At 35.2% G+C, this 19,129-nt stretch overlaps 1 pseudogene; it reads right to left on the reverse strand.

Moving 5' to 3' along the window:
* The window catches only part of LOC122797907, a 376,508-nt pseudogene that overhangs the window by 73,994 nt on the left and 283,385 nt on the right, over window positions 1-19,129 (reverse strand).

Here is a 19,129-nt window from a genome sequence, read left to right on the forward strand (position 1 = left end):
ACTACCTTTTGTTTAATAACAGGCCTACTCTTTTCAACAAGACCTTTTAAATTAACACCCGTTCTATATGCAAATCTTGGGTGTATACTTAATATTTTAACCAATGCTCTATCCTCTAGGATGATGTTCCAATTCTTAACTAGACTTTCCCTAATAACTTGATAATCAACACTGTATGTGAATAGAAAATTGATCCTAGGTAAGGTCGAAATAGTCTTGTTTGTAATTAATTTAGATGGCCTATCCATCGTACCACCACTCAAAAGAGGCAAAAAATGCCCATTACATCTTTTAACCTGCACTTCATCCTTTAGCTGTTTTTTATGGTGGTTATTTATTTTTTATAATCATATAAAATGATTATTGAAAAATTAATTTTATTGTATGGCTGAAATTTCAGCCCTTTGAAGTTTGAATGTTAATGTTTTATAAGTCTTAATTGATTTTGTTCTTTGATAGGTTAATTGATTTATGTGTTTTAACTTGAGTTGTTATATATAAGTGCTGCTGAGTGTTATGTACGTTGTCTGATGAAGGCTGAGTATTATTTCAGCCGAAAGCGCTTACAGTAATAAACAGTCCATGCCATTTTACCAGTTTGTTTCCGCTTGGTTTTGTTTTTGTTTTAAGGTTTAGTTGTTATTTTTCTTTTCGTGTTTGTGGTTTATCTTCTTTGAGATGCCTGGTGGTAGCGGAGTTACTGGTACGCAGAATGGGCATAATAAGACTGCTTCGCAGCTACTTTTTTCTCAAGATGAAGAGCGAGACTTTAATCCCATTAATACTTTTAATGCCATTAATACCTCTGATGAAGCGAATGCTTTGGGCAATTTAACCACGTTAGTTAACCTTTTGTTAACTAGAGCTGACGACTTGTCACAAAAAGTGTCATCGCAACTGAGCTCAAAATATAAGTATCTTGATTTCTTTTATTATTTTTACAGATTACTGTTTTTAAAATTTAATATATATAAAGCACTTTGTCTATTCAGTATCTTCACAAATCCTTATCTGTTTAAAAACTTTCATTTGTCTCTCTAGTGCTTGCTGTCTGTAGGCTATTTTGTCTCTCTAGTGCTTGCTGTCTGTAGGCTATTGTGTAAACTGAAACATTTCCTCTGTGTAATTATCTTTTGGCTAGTGGGGGCTGGTTCTTTTGTGTTCTTGTAAAAAAAAAAAAGAAGCTGTTCTGGTTTTTAAGCCCTAACTTTGATAGGGTTTCTGTCTTTACACAGTGCAGACTGGAGAAGTTGTTGACCGCAACTGAGCTCAAAATATAAGTATCTTGATTTTTTTATTATTTTTACAGATTACTGTTTTTAAAATTTAATATATATAAAGCACTTTGTCTATTCAGTATCTTCACAAATCCTTATCTGTTTAAAACTTTCATTTGTCTCTCTAGTGCTTGCTGTCTGTAGGCTATTTTGTCTCTCTAGTGCTTGCTGTCTGTAGGCTATTGTGTAAACTGAAACATTTCCTCTGTGTAATTATCTTTTGGCTAGTGGGGCTGGTTCTTTTGTGTTCTTGTAAAAAAAAAAGAAGCTGTTCTGGTTTTTAAGCCCTAACTTTGATAGGGTTTCTGTCTTTACACAGTGCAGACTGGAGAAGTTGTTGACCGCAACTGAGCTCAAAATATAAGTATCTTGATTTTTTTATTATTTTTACAGATTACTGTTTTTAAAATTTAATATATATAAAGCACTTTGTCTATTCAGTATCTTCACAAATCCTTATCTGTTTAAAAACTTTCATTTGTCTCTCTAGTGCTTGCTGTCTGTAGGCTATTTTGTCTCTCTAGTGCTTGCTGTCTGTAGGCTATTGTGTAAACTGAAACATTTCCTCTGTGTAATTATCTTTTGGCTAGTGGGGGGGCTGGTTCTTTTGTGTTCTTGTAAAAAAAAAAGAAGCTGTTTCTGTTTTTAAGCCCTAACTTTGATAGGGTTTCTGTCTTTACACAGTGCAGACTGGAGAAGTTGTTGACCGCAACTGAGCTCAAAATATAAGTATCTTGATTTTTTTATTATTTTTACAGATTACTGTTTTTAAAATTTAATATATATAAAGCACTTTGTCTATTCAGTATCTTCACAAATCCTTATCTGTTTAAAAACTTTCATTTGTCTCTCTAGTGCTTGCTGTCTGTAGGCTATTTTGTCTCTCTAGTGCTTGCTGTCTGTAGGCTATTGTGTAAACTGAAACATTTCCTCTGTGTAATTATCTTTTGGCTAGTGGGGGCTGGTTCTTTTGTGTTCTTGTAAAAAAAAAAAAAGAAGCTGTTCTGGTTTTAAGCCCTAACTTTGATAGGGTTTCTGTCTTTACACAGTGCAGACTGGAGAAGTTGTTGACCGCAACTGAGCTCAAAATATAAGTATCTTGATTTTTTTATTATTTTTACAGATTACTGTTTTTAAAATTTAATATATATAAAGCACTTTGTCTATTCAGTATCTTCACAAATCCTTATCTGTTTAAAAACTTTCATTTGTCTCTCTAGTGCTTGCTGTCTGGAGGCTATTTTGTCTCTCTAGTGCTTGCTGTCTGTAGGCTATTTTGTCCCACCCTCCCTGTTGGTGTCTTGCTCTTATACTTGGTGGCTTTGCAGTTGCCCGCCCCTACTGTGACACACCTCCCAGTCTAGTGTCATTAGCTCATTCTGCCTAATACAGAGAGAACATTTGATAAGGCCTTCTGTTCCTCCTTTTTCCCTTTCAAAAAGTAAAACAAAACTTTTTTTTTCGCCTGAACCTTCTTGTGTTCTGACTGTCCTTCTCAAACATTTTGGAAATATACAGTATATTTCAGAGCATTTGTTATAACTGTATTTGCTATAACTGATTTAAGTATTTTTCTGGCTTTTGATTATTTACTGCTTAGCGACTGCATTTTCACCTGTTTATACAGCTCTGCATTCTATTTAAACTGTTTTTGTGTTGATTAACTGTTTTGCACTTTTAAAAGTTATTTGTTGCTTAATTTTACCTGTAGGCTAACACACTCAAGTGCTAGCCGTTTAAAAGCATTTATAGCATTTACTGTCTGTTTTTCCTCTGTTTTCTGCAAAAAAAAAAAAAATCTTGTTTTCCCGCCTTACTGAACTAGAATAGTCCAGTCTTCAGAGTTTGCTGATCTCTGGGCTTTGTCTTGGTTCCTGTGCTATTCCATATCCTTATTTGGATAAAGGGAAGCTTCTTTGTTCACCAGTGGGAGTGGGGAGCACTGAGCAGCCTATTTGTCCCTAGAGGAGTGGTTCCAGCCAGAAACTTGTAGTCTATTGGCCATTTTGGGTCAATTCCTAGCTCTTTTCAACCCTTGCTATAAAGCCCGCTTTTAGCTTTTTTTTGATTTTACGGAGTTGCCCATAGAGCACCATCGGGCAGCAACGGTTAAACAAGGTTAAACTATTTCTGGCCAAAAGAAGCTGTACTTTGATAGGGTTTCTGTCCAGTGCAGACTGGAGAAGTTTTTGACCGCAACTGAGCTCAAAATATAAGTATCTTGATTTTTATTTATTATTTTTACAGATTACTGCATTAAAATGTAATATATATAAAGCACTTTGTCTATTCACTATCTTCACAAATCCTTATCTGTTTAAAAACTTTCATTTGTCTCTCTAGTGCTTGCTGTCTGTAGGCTATTTTGTCTCTCTAGTGCTTGCTGTCTGTAGGCTATTGTGTAAACTGAAACATTTCCTCTGTGTAATTATCTTTTGGCTAGTGGGGGCTGGTTCTTTTGTGTTCTTGTAAAAAAGAAGCTGTTCTGGTTTTTAAGCCCTAACTTTGATAGGGTTTCTGTCTTTACACAGTGCAGACTGGAGAAGTTGTTGACCGCAACTGAGCTCAAAATATAAGTATCTTGATTTTTTTATTATTTTTACAGATTACTGTTTTTAAAATTTAATATATATAAAGCACTTTGTCTATTCAGTATCTTCACAAATCCTTATCTGTTTAAAACTTTCATTTGTCTCTCTAGTGCTTGCTGTCTGTAGGCTATTTTGTCTCTCTAGTGCTTGCTGTCTGTAGGCTATTGTGTAAACTGAAACATTTCCTCTGTGTAATTATCTTTTGGCTAGTGGGGGCTGGTTCTTTTGTGTTCTTGTAAAAAAAAAGAAGCTGTTCTGGTTTTTAAGCCCTAACTTTGATAGGGTTTCTGTCTTTACACAGTGCAGACTGGAGAAGTTGTTGACCGCAACTGAGCTCAAAATATAAGTATCTTGATTTTTTTTATTATTTTTACAGATTACTGTTTTTAAAATTTAATATATATAAAGCACTTTGTCTATTCAGTATCTTCACAAATCCTTATCTGTTTAAAAACTTTCATTTGTCTCTCTAGTGCTTGCTGTCTGTAGGCTATTTTGTCTCTCTAGTGCTTGCTGTCTGTAGGCTATTGTGTAAACTGAAACATTTCCTCTGTGTAATTATCTTTTGGCTAGTGGGGCTGGTTCTTTTGTGTTCTTGTAAAAAAAAAAGAAGCTGTTCTGGTTTTTAAGCCCTAACTTTGATAGGGTTTCTGTCTTTACACAGTGCAGACTGGAGAAGTTGTTGACCGCAACTGAGCTCAAAATATAAGTATCTTGATTTTTTTTATTATTTTTACAGATTACTGTTTTTAAAATTTAATATATATAAAGCACTTTGTCTATTCAGTATCTTCACAAATCCTTATCTGTTTAAAACTTTCATTTGTCTCTCTAGTGCTTGCTGTCTGTAGGCTATTTTGTCTCTCTAGTGCTTGCTGTCTGTAGGCTATTGTGTAAACTGAAACATTTCCTCTGTGTAATTATCTTTTGGCTAGTGGAGGCTGGTTCTTTTGTGTTCTTGTAAAAAAAAAAAAGAAGCTGTTCTGGTTTTTAAGCCCTAACTTTGATAGGGTTTCTGTCTTTACACAGTGCAGACTGGAGAAGTTGTTGACCGCAACTGAGCTCAAAATATAAGTATCTTGATTTTTTTATTATTTTTACAGATTACTGTTTTTAAAATTTAATATATATAAAGCACTTTGTCTATTCAGTATCTTCACAAATCCTTATCTGTTTAAAAACTTTCATTTGTCTCTCTAGTGCTTGCTGTCTGGAGGCTATTTTGTCTCTCTAGTGCTTGCTGTCTGTAGGCTATTTTGTCCCACCCTCCCTCCCTGTTGGTGTCTTGCTCTTATACTTGGTGGCTTTGCAGTTGCCCACCCCTACTGTGACACACCTCCCAGTCTAGTGTCATTAGCTCATTCTGCCTAATACAGAGAGAACATTTGATAAGGCCTTCTGTTCCTCCTTTTTCCCTTTCAAAAAGTAAAACAAAACTTTTTTTTTCTCTTTCGCCTGAACCTTCTTGTGTTCTGACTGTCCTTCTCAAACATTTTGGAAATATACAGTATATTTCAGAGCATTTGTTATAACTGTATTTGCTATAACTGATTTAAGTATTTTTCTGGCTTTTTGATTATTTACTGCTTAGCGACTGCATTTTCACCTGTTTATACAGCTCTGCATTCTATTTAAACTGTTTTTGTGTTGATTAACTGTTTTGCACTTTTAAAAGTTATTTGTTGCTTAATTTTACCTGTAGGCTAACACACTCAAGTCCGCTAGCCGTTTAAAAGCATTTATAGCATTTACTGTCTGTTTTTCCTCTGTTTTCTGCAAAAAAAAAAAATCTTGTTTTCCCGCCTTACTGAACTAGAATAGTCCAGTCTTCAGAGTTTGCTGATCTCTGGGCTTTGTCTTGGTTCCTGTGCTATTCCATATCCTTATTTGGATAAAGGGAAGCTTCTTTGTTCACCAGTGGGAGTGGGGAGCACTGAGCAGCCTATTTGTCCCTAGAGGAGTGGTTCCAGCCAGAAACTTGTAGTCTATTGGCCATTTTGGGTCAATTCCTAGCTCTTTTCAACCCCTTGCTATAAAGCCTGCTTTAGCGTGCTTTTTTGATTTACGGAGTTGCCCATTGAGCACCATCGGCAGCTTAAACAAGGTTAAACTATTTAAAGAAGCTGTTCTGGGTTTTAAGCCTTAACTTTGATAGGGTTCTGTCTTACACAGTGCAGACTGGAGAGTTGTTGTTGCACTGAGCTCAAAATATAAGTATCTTGATTTTTTTATTATTTTTACAGATTACTGTTTTAAAATTTAATATATATGTAGCACTTTGTTTATTCAGTATCTTCACAAATCCTTATCTGTTTAAAAATTTCATTTGTCTCTCTAGTGCTTGCTGTCTGTAGGCTATTTTGTCTCTCTAGTGCTTGCTGTCTGTAGGCTATTGTGTAAACTGAAACATTTCCTCTGTGTAATTATCTTTTGGCTAGTGGGGGGCTGGTTCTTTTGTGTTCTTGTAAAAAAAAAATGAAGCTGTTCTGGTTTTTAAGCCCTAACTTTGATAGGGTTTCTGTCTTTACACAGTGCAGACTGGAGAAGTTGTTGACCGCAACTGAGCTCAAAATATAAGTATCTTGATTTTTTTATTATTTTTACAGATTACTGTTTTTAAAATTTAATATATATAAAGCACTTTGTCTATTCAGTATCTTCACAAATCCTTATCTGTTTAAAACTTTCATTTGTCTCTCTAGTGCTTGCTGTCTGTAGGCTATTTTGTCTCTCTAGTGCTTGCTGTCTGTAGGCTATTGTGTAAACTGAAACATTTCCTCTGTGTAATTATCTTTTGGCTAGTAGGGGCTGGTTCTTTTGTGTTCTTGTAAAAAAAAAAAAGAAGCTGTTCTGGTTTTTAAGCCCTAACTTTGATAGGGTTTCTGTCTTTACACAGTGCAGACTGGAGAAGTTGTTGACCGCAACTGAGCTCAAAATATAAGTATCTTGATTTTTTTATTATTTTTACAGATTACTGTTTTTAAAATTTAATATATATAAAGCACTTTGTCTATTCAGTATCTTCACAAATCCTTATCTGTTTAAAAACTTTCATTTGTCTCTCTAGTGCTTGCTGTCTGTAGGCTATTTTGTCTCTCTAGTGCTTGCTGTCTGTAGGCTATTGTGTAAACTGAAACATTTCCTCTGTGTAATTATCTTTTGGCTAGTGGGTGCTGGTTCTTTTGTGTTCTTGTAAAAAAAAAGAAGCTGTTCTGGTTTTTAAGCCCTAACTTTGATAGGGTTTCTGTCTTTACACAGTGCAGACTGGAGAAGTTGTTGACCGCAACTGAGCTCAAAATATAAGTATCTTGATTTTTTTATTATTTTTACAGATTACTGTTTTTAAAATTTAATATATATAAAGCACTTTGTCTATTCAGTATCTTCACAAATCCTTATCTGTTTAAAAACTTTCATTTGTCTCTCTAGTGCTTGCTGTCTGTAGGCTATTTTGTCTCTCTAGTGCTTGCTGTCTGTAGGCTATTGTGTAAACTGAAACATTTCCTCTGTGTAATTATCTTTTGGCTAGTGGGGGCTGGTTCTTTTGTGTTCTTGTAAATAAAAAAAAGCTGTTCTGGTTTTAAGCCCTAACTTTGATAGGGTTTCTGTCTTTACACAGTGCAGACTGGAGAAGTTGTTGACCGCAACTGAGCTCAAAATATAAGTATCTTGATTTTTTTATTATTTTTACAGATTACTGTTTTTAAAATTTAATATATATAAAGCACTTTGTCTATTCAGTATCTTCACAAATCCTTATCTGTTTAAAAACTTTCATTTGTCTCTCTAGTGCTTGCTGTCTGGAGGCTATTTTGTCTCTCTAGTGCTTGCTGTCTGTAGGCTATTTTGTCCCACCCTCCCTCCCTGTTGGTGTCTTGCTCTTATACTTGGTGGCTTTGCAGTTGCCCGCCCTACTGTGACACACCTCCCAGTCTAGTGTCATTAGCTCATTCTGCCTAATACAGAGAGAACATTTGATAAGGCCTTCTGTTCCTCCTTTTCCCTTTCAAAAAGTAAAACAAAACTTTTTTTTTCTCTTTCGCCTGAACCTTCTTGTGTTCTGACTGTCCTTCTCAAACATTTTGGAAATATACAGTATATTTCAGAGCATTTGTTATAACTGTATTTGCTATAACTGATTTAAGTATTTTTTCTGGCTTTTTGATTATTTACTGCTTAGCGACTGCATTTTCACCTGTTTATACAGCTCTGCATTCTATTTAAACTGTTTTTGTGTTGATTAACTGTTTTGCACTTTTAAAAAGTTATTTGTTGCTTAATTTTACCTGTAGGCTAACACACTCAAGTGCGCTAGCCGTTTAAAAGCATTTATAGCATTTACTGTCTGTTTTTCCTCTGTTTTCTGCAAAAAAAAAAAAAATCTTGTTTTCCCGCCTTACTGAACTAGAATAGTCCAGTCTTCAGAGTTTGCTGATCTCTGGGCTTTGTCTTGGTTCCTGTGCTATTCCATATCCTTATTTGGATAAAGGGAAGCTTCTTTGTTCACCAGTGGGAGTGGGGAGCACTGAGCAGCCTATTTGTCCCTAGAGGAGTGGTTCCAGCCAGAAACTTGTAGTCTATTGGCCATTTTGGGTCAATTCCTAGCTCTTTTCAACCCCTTGCTATAAAGCCCGCTTTAGCGTGCTTTTGCGTGATTTAGCGCGGAGTTGCCCATTGAGCACCATCGGGCAGCAACGGTTAAACAAGGTTAAACTATTTCTGGCTCCAAAAGAAGCTGTTCTGGTTTTTAAGCCCTAACTTTGATAGGGTTTCTGTCTTTACACAGTGCAGACTGGAGAAGTTGTTGACCGCAACTGAGCTCAAAATATAAGTATCTTGATTTTTTTATTATTTTTACAGATTACTGTTTTTAAAATTTAATATATATAAAGCACTTTGTCTATTCAGTATCTTCACAAATCCTTATCTGTTTAAAAACTTTCATTTGTCTCTCTAGTGCTTGCTGTCTGTAGGCTATTTTGTCTCTCTAGTGCTTGCTGTCTGTAGGCTATTGTGTAAACTGAAACATTTCCTCTGTGTAATTATCTTTTGGCTAGTAGGGGCTGGTTCTTTTGAGTTCTTGTAAAAAAAAAAGAAGCTGTTCTGGTTTTTAAGGCCTAACTTTGATAGGGTTTCTGTCTTTACACAGTGCAGACTGGAGAAGTTGTTGACCGCAACTGAGCTCAAAATATAAGTATCTTGATTTTTTTATTATTTTTACAGATTACTGTTTTTAAAATTTAATATATATAAAGCACTTTGTCTATTCAGTATCTTCACAAATCCTTATCTGTTTAAAAACTTTCATTTGTCTCTCTAGTGCTTGCTGTCTGTAGGCTATTTTGTCTCTCTAGTGCTTGCTGTCTGTAGGCTATTGTGTAAACTGAAACATTTCCTCTGTGTAATTATCTTTTGGCTAGTGGGGGCTGGTTCTTTTGTGTTCTTGTAAAAAAAAAAGAAGCTGTTCTGGTTTTTAAGCCCTAACTTTGATAGGGTTTCTGTCTTTACACAGTGCAGACTGGAGAAGTTGTTGACCGCAACTGAGCTCAAAATATAAGTATCTTGATTTTTTTATTATTTTTACAGATTACTGTTTTTAAAATTTAATATATATAAAGCACTTTGTCTATTCAGTATCTTCACAAATCCTTATCTGTTTAAAAACTTTCATTTGTCTCTCTAGTGCTTGCTGTCTGTAGGCTATTTTGTCTCTCTAGTGCTTGCTGTCTGTAGGCTATTTTGTCCCACCCTCCCTCCCTGTTGGTGTCTTGCTCTTATACTTGGTGGCTTTGCAGTTGCCCACCTCTACTGTGACACACCTCCCAGTCTAGTGTCATTAGCTCATTCTGCCTAATACAGAGAGAACATTTGATAAGGCCTTCTGTTCCTCCTTTTTCCCTTTCAAAAAGTAAAACAAAACTTTTCTTTTTCGCCTGAACCTTCTTGTGTTCTGACTGTCCTTCTCAAACATTTTGGAAATATACAGTATATTTCAGAGCATTTGTTATAACTGTATTTGCTATAACTGATTTAAGTATTTTTCTGGCTTTTGATTATTTACTGCTTAGCGACTGCATTTTCACCTGTTTATACAGCTCTGCATTCTATTTAAACTGTTTTTGTGTTGATTAACTGTTTTGCACTTTTAAAAAGTTATTTGTTGCTTAATTTTACCTGTAGGCTAACAGACTCAAGTGCTTAGCTGTTAAAAGCATTTATAGCATTTACTGTCTGTTTTTCCTCTGTTTTCTGCAAAAAAAAAAAATCTCGTTTTCCTGCCTTACTGAACTAGAATAGTCCAGTCTTCAGAGTTTGCTGATCTCTGGGCTTTGTCTTGGTTCCTGTGCTATTCCATATCCTTATTTGGATAAAAGAAGCTTCTTTGTTCACCAGTGGGAGTTGGGAGCACTGAGCAGCCTATTTGTCCCTAGAGGAGTGGTTCCAGCCAGAAACTTGTAGTCTATTGGCCATTTTGGGTCAATTCCTAGCTCTTTTCAACCCCTTGCTATAAAGCCCGCTTTAGCGTGCTTTTTTGTGATTTTTACGGAGTTTTTGCCATAGCACCATCGGGCAGCAGCGTTAAAAAAAGGTTAAACTATTTCTGGCTCCAAAAAAAGCTGTTTTTTTTTTTTTTTTTTTTTTGATAGGGTTTCTTCTCTTACAGTACAGAGAAGACTGAAGAAGTTGACTGACTGACAAACTATAAGTATCTTGATTTTTTTTTTATTATTTTTACAGATTACTGCTTTAAAATGTAATATATATAAAGCACTTTGTCTATTCAGTATCTTCACAAATCCTTATCTGTTTAAAAACTTTCATTTGTCTCTCTAGTGCTTGCTGTCTGTAGGCTATTTTGTCTCTCTAGTGCTTGCTGTCTGTAGGCTATTGTGTAAACTGAAACATTTCCTCTGTGTAATTATCTTTTGGCTAGTGGGGGCTGGTTCTTTTGTGTTCTTGTAAAAAAAAAAAAGAAGCTGTTCTGGTTTTTAAGCCCTAACTTTGATAGGGTTTCTGTCTTTACACAGTGCAGACTGGAGAAGTTGTTGACCGCAACTGAGCTCAAAATATAAGTATCTTGATTTTTTTATTATTTTTACAGATTACTGTTTTTAAAATTTAATATATATAAAGCACTTTGTCTATTCAGTATCTTCACAAATCCTTATCTGTTTAAAAACTTTCATTTGTCTCTCTAGTGCTTGCTGTCTGTAGGCTATTTTGTCTCTCTAGTGCTTGCTGTCTGTAGGCTATTGTGTAAACTGAAACATTTCCTCTGTGTAATTATCTTTTGGCTAGTGGAGGCTGGTTCTTTTGTGTTCTTTGTAAAAAAAAAAGAAGCTGTTCTGGTTTTTAAGCCCTAACTTTGATAGGGTTTCTGTCTTTACACAGTGCAGACTGGAGAAGTTGTTGACCAAAACTGAGCTCAAAATATAAGTATCTTGATTTTTTTTATTATTTTTACAGATTACTGTTTTTAAAATTTAATATATATAAAGCACTTTGTCTATTCAGTATCTTCACAAATCCTTATCTGTTTAAAAACTTTCATTTGTCTCTCTAGTGCTTGCTGTCTGTAGGCTATTTTGTCTCTCTAGTGCTTGCTGTCTGTAGGCTATTGTGTAAACTGAAACATTTCCTCTGTGTAATTATCTTTTGGCTAGTGGGGGCTGGTTCTTTTGTGTTCTTGTAAAAAAAAAAGAAGCTGTTCTGGTTTTTAAGCCCTAACTTTGATAGGGTTTCTGTCTTTACACAGTGCAGACTGGAGAAGTTGTTGACCGCAACTGAGCTCAAAATATAAGTATCTTGATTTTTTTATTATTTTTACAGATTACTGTTTTTAAAATTTAATATATATAAAGCACTTTGTCTATTCAGTATCTTCACAAATCCTTATCTGTTTAAAAACTTTCATTTGTCTCTCTAGTGCTTGCTGTCTGTAGGCTATTTTGTCTCTCTAGTGCTTGCTGTCTGTAGGCTATTGTGTAAACTGAAACATTTCCTCTGTGTAATTATCTTTTGGCTAGTGGGGGCTGGTTCTTTTGTGTTCTTGTAAAAAAAAAAGAAGCTGTTCTGGTTTTTAAGCCCTAACTTTGATAGGGTTTCTGTCTTTACACAGTGCAGACTGGAGAAGTTGTTGACCGCAACTGAGCTCAAAATATAAGTATCTTGATTTTTTTATTATTTTTACAGATTACTGTTTTTAAAATTTAATATATATAAAGCACTTTGTCTATTCAGTATCTTCACAAATCCTTATCTGTTTAAAAACTTTCATTTGTCTCTCTAGTGCTTGCTGTCTGGAGGCTATTTTGTCTCTCTAGTGCTTGCTGTCTGTAGGCTATTTTGTCCCACCCTCCCTCCCTGTTGGTGTCTTGCTCTTATACTTGGTGGCTTTGCAGTTGCCCACCCCTACTGTGACACACCTCCCAGTCTAGTGTCATTAGCTCATTCTGCCTAATACAGAGAGAACATTTGATAAGGCCTTCTGTTCCTCCTTTTTCCCTTTCAAAAAGTAAAACAAAACTTTTTTTTTCTTTCGCCTGAACCTTCTTGTGTTCTGACTGTCCTTCTCAAACATTTTGGAAATATACAGTATATTTCAGAGCATTTGTTATAACTGTATTTGCTATAACTGATTTAAGTATTTTTTCTGGCTTTTTGATTATTTACTGCTTAGCGACTGCATTTTCACCTGTTTATACAGCTCTGCATTCTATTTAAACTGTTTTTGTGTTGATTAACTGTTTTGCACTTTTAAAAAGTTATTTGTTGCTTAATTTTACCTGTAGGCTAACACACTCAAGTGCTAGCCGTTTAAAAGCATTTATAGCATTTACTGTCTGTTTTTCCTCTGTTTTCTGCAAAAAAAAAAAAAATCTTGTTTTCCCGCCTTACTGAACTAGAATAGTCCAGTCTTCAGAGTTTGCTGATCTCTGGGCTTTGTCTTGGTTCCTGTGCTATTCCATATCCTTATTTGGATAAAGGGAAGCTTCTTTGTTCACCAGTGGGAGTGGGGAGCACTGAGCAGCCTATTTGTCCCTAGAGGAGTGGTTCCAGCCAGAAACTTGTAGTCTATTGGCCATTTTGGGTCAATTCCTAGCTCTTTTCAACCCTTTGCTATAAAGCCCGCTTTAGCGTGCTTTTTTTTTTTTTTTATTTAGTTGCCCAGCCAGCACCATCCATCGCAGCAAAAACAAAAAAAAAACTTAAACTATTTTCCAAAAAAAAGAAGCTTTTTTTTTTTATTTTTTTTTTTTGATTTTTTCTTTCTTTCTTCAGAGACAGGAGACTGTTTTGTTGTGCTGAGATCAAAATATAAGTATCTTGATTTTTATTATTTTTACAGATTACTGTTTTTAAAATTTAATATATATAAAGCACTTTGTCTATTCAGTATCTTCACAAATCCTTATCTGTTTAAAAACTTTCATTTGTCTCTCTAGTGCTTGCTGTCTGTAGGCTATTTTGTCTCTCTAGTGCTTGCTGTCTGTAGGCTATTGTGTAAACTGAAACATTTCCTCTGTGTAATTATCTTTTGGCTAGTGGAGGCTGGTTCTTTTGTGTTCTTTGTAAAAAAAAAAAAAGAAGCTGTTCTGGTTTTTAAGCCCTAACTTTGATAGGGTTTCTGTCTTTACACAGTGCAGACTGGAGAAGTTGTTGACCGCAACTGAGCTCAAAATATAAGTATCTTGATTTTTTTATTATTTTTACAGATTACTGTTTTTAAAATTTAATATATATAAAGCACTTTGTCTATTCAGTATCTTCACAAATCCTTATCTGTTTAAAAACTTTCATTTGTCTCTCTAGTGCTTGCTGTCTGTAGGCTATTTTGTCTCTCTAGTGCTTGCTGTCTGTAGGCTATTGTGTAAACTGAAACATTTCCTCTGTGTAATTATCTTTTGGCTAGTGGGGGGGCTGGTTCTTTTGTGTTCTTGTAAAAAAAAAAAGAAGCTGTTTCTGTTTTTAAGCCCTAACTTTGATAGGGTTTCTGTCTTTACACAGTGCAGACTGGAGAAGTTGTTGACCGCAACTGAGCTCAAAATATAAGTATCTTGATTTTTTTATTATTTTTACAGATTACTGTTTTTAAAATTTAATATATATAAAGCACTTTGTCTATTCAGTATCTTCACAAATCCTTATCTGTTTAAAAACTTTCATTTGTCTCTCTAGTGCTTGCTGTCTGTAGGCTATTTTGTCTCTCTAGTGCTTGCTGTCTGTAGGCTATTGTGTAAACTGAAACATTTCCTCTGTGTAATTATCTTTTGGCTACTGTGGCTGGTTCTTTTGTGTTCTTGTAAAAGAACAAGCTGTTCTGGTTTTTAAGCCCTAACTTTGATAGGGTTTCTGTCTTTACACAGTGCAGACTGGAGAAGTTGTTGACCGCAACTGAGCTCAAAATATAAGTATCTTGATTTTTTTATTATTTTTACAGATTACTGTTTTTAAAATTTAATATATATAAAGCACTTTGTCTATTCAGTATCTTCACAAATCCTTATCTGTTTAAAAACTTTCATTTGTCTCTCTAGTGCTTGCTGTCTGTAGGCTATTTTGTCTCTCTAGTGCTTGCTGTCTGTAGGCTATTGTGTAAACTGAAACATTTCCTCTGTGTAATTATCTTTTGGCTAGTGGGGGCTGGTTCTTTTGTGTTCTTGTAAAAAAAAAAAGAAGCTGTTCTGGTTTTTAAGCCCTAACTTTGATAGGGTTTCTGTCTTTACACAGTGCAGACTGGAGAAGTTGTTGACCGCAACTGAGCTCAAAATATAAGTATCTTGATTTTTTTTATTATTTTTACAGATTACTGTTTTAAAATTTAATATATATAAAGCACTTTGTCTATTCAGTATCTTCACAAATCCTTATCTGTTTAAAAACTTTCATTTGTCTCTCTAGTGCTTGCTGTCTGGAGGCTATTTTGTCTCTCTAGTGCTTGCTGTCTGTAGGCTATTTTGTCCCACCCTCCCTCCCTGTTGGTGTCTTGCTCTTATACTTGGTGGCTTTGCAGTTGCCCGCCCCTACTGTGACACACCTCCCAGTCTAGTGTCATTAGCTCATTCTGCCTAATACAGAGAGAACATTTGATAAGGCCTTCTGTTCCTCCTTTTTCCCTTTCATAAAGTAAAACAAAACTTTTTTTTTTTCGCCTGAACCTTCTTGTGTTCTGACTGTCCTTCTCAAACATTTTGGAAATATACAGTATATTTCAGAGCATTTGTTATAACTGTATTTGCTATAACTGATTTAAGTATTTTTTCTGGCTTTTTGATTATTTACTGCTTAGCGACTGCATTTTCACCTGTTTATACAGCTCTGCATTCTATTTAAACTGTTTTTGTGTTGATTAACTGTTTTGCACTTTTAAAAGTTATTTGTTGCTTAATTTTACCTGTAGGCTAACACACTCAAGTGCGCTAGCCGTTTAAAAGCATTTATAGCATTTACTGTCTGTTTTTCCTCTGTTTTCTGCAAAAAAAAAAAAAATCTTGTTTTCCTGCCTTACTGAACTAGAATAGTCCAGTCTTCAGAGTTTGCTGATCTCTGGGCTTTGTCTTGGTTCCTGTGCTATTCCATATCCTTATTTGGATAAAGGGAAGCTTCTTTGTTCACCAGTGGGAGTGGGGAGCACTGAGCAGCCTATTTGTCCCTAGAGGAGTGGTTCCAGCCAGAAACTTGTAGTCTATTGGCCATTTTGGGTCAATTCCTAGCTCTTTTCAACCCCTTGCTATAAAGCCCGCTTTAGCGTGCTTTTAGCGCGGAGTTGCCCATTGAGCACCATCGGGCAGCAACGGTTAAACAAGGTTAAACTATTTCTGGCTCCAAAAGAAGCTGTTCTGGTTTTTAAGCCCTAACTTTGATAGGGTTTCTGTCTTTACACAGTGCAGACTGGAGAAGTTGTTGACCGCAACTGAGCTCAAAATATAAGTATCTTGATTTTTTTATTATTTTTACAGATTACTGTTTTTAAAATTTAATATATATAAAGCACTTTGTCTATTCAGTATCTTCACAAATCCTTATCTGTTTAAAAACTTTCATTTGTCTCTCTAGTGCTTGCTGTCTGTAGGCTATTTTGTCTCTCTAGTGCTTGCTGTCTGTAGGCTATTGTGTAAACTGAAACATTTCCTCTGTGTAATTATCTTTTGGCTAGTGGGGGCTGGTTCTTTTGTGTTCTTGTAAAAAAAAAAGCTGTTCTGGTTTTTAAGCCCTAACTTTGATAGGGTTTCTGTCTTTACACAGTGCAGACTGGAGAAGTTGTTGACCGCAACTGAGCTCAAAATATAAGTATCTTGATTTTTTTATTATTTTTACAGATTACTGTTTTTAAAATTTAATATATATAAAGCACTTTGTCTATTCAGTATCTTCACAAATCCTTATCTGTTTAAAAACTTTCATTTGTCTCTCTAGTGCTTGCTGTCTGTAGGCTATTTTGTCTCTCTAGTGCTTGCTGTCTGTAGGCTATTGTGTAAACTGAAACATTTCCTCTGTGTAATTATCTTTTGGCTAGTGGGGGCTGGTTCTTTTGTGTTCTTGTAAAAAAAAAAAGAAGCTGTTCTGGTTTTTAAGCCCTAACTTTGATAGGGTTTCTGTCTTTACACAGTGCAGACTGGAGAAGTTGTTGACCGCAACTGAGCTCAAAATATAAGTATCTTGATTTTTTTAAATTATTTTTACAGATTACTGTTTTAAAATTTAATATATATAAAGCACTTTGTCTATTCAGTATCTTCACAAATCCTTATCTGTTTAAAAACTTTCATTTGTCTCTCTAGTGCTTGCTGTCTGTAGGCTATTTTGTCTCTCTAGTGCTTGCTGTCTGTAGGCTATTTTGTCCCACCCTCCCTCCCTGTTGGTGTCTTGCTCTTATACTTGGTGGCTTTGCAGTTGCCCGCCCCTACTTTGACAAACCTCCCAGTCTAGAGTCATTAGCTCATTCTGCCTAATACAGAGAGAACATTTGATAAGGCCTTCTGTTCCTCCTTTTTCCCTTTCAAAAAGTAAAACAAAACTTTTTTTTTTCTCTTTCGCCTGAACCTTCTTGTGTTCTGACTGTCCTTCTCAAAAATTTTGGAAATATACAGTATATTTCAGAGCATTTGTTATAACTGTATTTGCTATAACTGATTTAAGTATTTTTTCTGGCTTTTTGATTATTTACTGCTTAGCGACTGCATTTTCACCTGTTTATACAGCTCTGCATTGTATTTAAACTGTTTTTGTGTTGATTAACTGTTTTGCACTTTTAAAAAGTTATTTGTTGCTTAATTTTACCTGTAGGCTAACACACTCAAGTGCGCTAGCCATTTAAAAGCATTTATAGCATTTACTGTCTGTTTTTCCTCTGTTTTCTGCAAAAAAAAAAAAAATCTTGTTTTCCCACCTTACTGAACTAGAATAGACCAGTCTTCAGAGTTTGCTGATCTCTGGGCTTTGTCTTGGTTCCTGTGCTATTCCATATCCTTATTTGGATAAAGGGAAGCTTCTTTGTTCACCAGTGGGAGTGGGGAGCACTGAGCAGCCTATTTGTCCCTAGAGGAGTGGATCCAGCCAGAAACTTGTAGTCTATTGGCCATTTTGGGTCAATTCCTAGCTCTTTTCAACCCTTGCTATAAAGCCCGCTTTAGCGTGCTTTTGCGTGATTTACCATAGAGCACCATCGGCAGCGTTAAACAAGGTTAAACTATTTCTGGCTCCAAAAGAAGCTGTTCTGGTTTTTAAGCCCTAACTTTGATAGGGGTTCTGTCTTTACACAGTTCAGACTGGAGAAGCTGTTGACCGCAACTGAGCTCAAAATATAAGTATCTTGATTTATTTTATTATTTTTACAGATTACTGTTTTTAAAATTTAATATATATAAAGCACTTTGTCTATTCAGTATCTTCACAAATCCTTATCTGTTTAAAAACTTTCATTTGTCTCTCTAGTGCTTGCTGTCTGTAGGCTATTTTGTCTCTCTAGTGCTTGCTGTCTGTAGGCTATTGTGTAAACTGAAACATTTCCTCTGTGTAATTATCTTTTGGCTAGTGGGGGCTGGTTCTTTTGTGTTCTTGTAAAAAAAAAAGCTGTTCTGGTTTTTAAGCCCTAACTTTGATAGGGTTTCTGTCTTTACACAGTGCAGACTGGAGAAGTTGTTGACCGCAACTGAGCTCAAAATATAAGTATCTTGATTTTTTTATTATTTTTACAGATTACTGTTTTTAAAATTTAATATATATAAAGCACTTTGTCTATTCAGTATCTTCACAAATCCTTATCTGTTTAAAAACTTTCATTTGTCTCTCTAGTGCTTGCTGTCTGTAGGCTATTTTGTCTCTCTAGTGCTTGCTGTCTGTAGGCTATTGTGTAAACTGTGAAACATTTCCTCTGTGTCATTATCTTCTGCCTAATGGGATAAGGCCTTCTGTTCCTCCTTTTCCCTTTCAAAAGTAAAACAAAAAAGCTTTTCTGGTTTTAAGGCCTAACTTTGATAGGGTATCTGTCTTTACATGTGTTCTGACTGGAGCATTTGTTATAACTGTATTTGCTATAACTGATTTAAGTATTTTTCTGGCTTTTTGATTATTTACTGCTTACTGCATTTTCACCTGTTTATACAGCTCTGCATTCTATTTAAACTGTTTTTGTGTTGATTAACTGTTTTGCACTTTTAAAAGTTATTTGTTGCTTAATTTTACCTGTAGGCTAACACACTCAAGTGCTTAGCTGTTTAAAAGCATTTATAGCATTTACTGTCTGTTTTCCTCTGTTTTCTGCCAGTCTTCAGAGTTTGCTGATCTCTGGGCTTTGTCTTGGTTCCTGTGCTATTCCATATCCTTATTTGGATAAAGGAAGCTTCTTTGTTCACCAGTGGCTCTTTTCAACCCTTGCTATAAAAAAAAAGAAACTGTTCTGTTTTCAAGGCCTAACTTTGATAGGATTTCTGTCTTTACACAGTGCAGACTGGAGAAGTTGTTGACCGCAACTGAGCTGAAAATATAAGTATCTTGATTTTTTTATTATTTTTACAGATTACTGTTTTTAAAATTTAATATATATAAAGCACTTTGTCTATTCAGTATCTTCACAAATCCTTATCTGTTTAAAAACTTTCATTTGTCTCTCTAGTGCTTGCTGTCTGTAGGCTATTTTGTCTCTCTAGTGCTTGCTGTCTGTAGGCTATTGTGTAAACTGAAACATTTCCTCTGTGTAATTATCTTTTGGCTAGTGGGGGGCTGGTTCTTTTGTGTTCTTGTAAAAAAAAAAAGAAGCTG

This window comes from Protopterus annectens, chromosome 3.part1 (assembly GCF_019279795.1).
Source record: "Protopterus annectens isolate FY-2018-M chromosome 3.part1, PAN1.0, whole genome shotgun sequence".
NCBI classification, from domain to species: Eukaryota; Metazoa; Chordata; order Ceratodontiformes; family Protopteridae; genus Protopterus; species Protopterus annectens.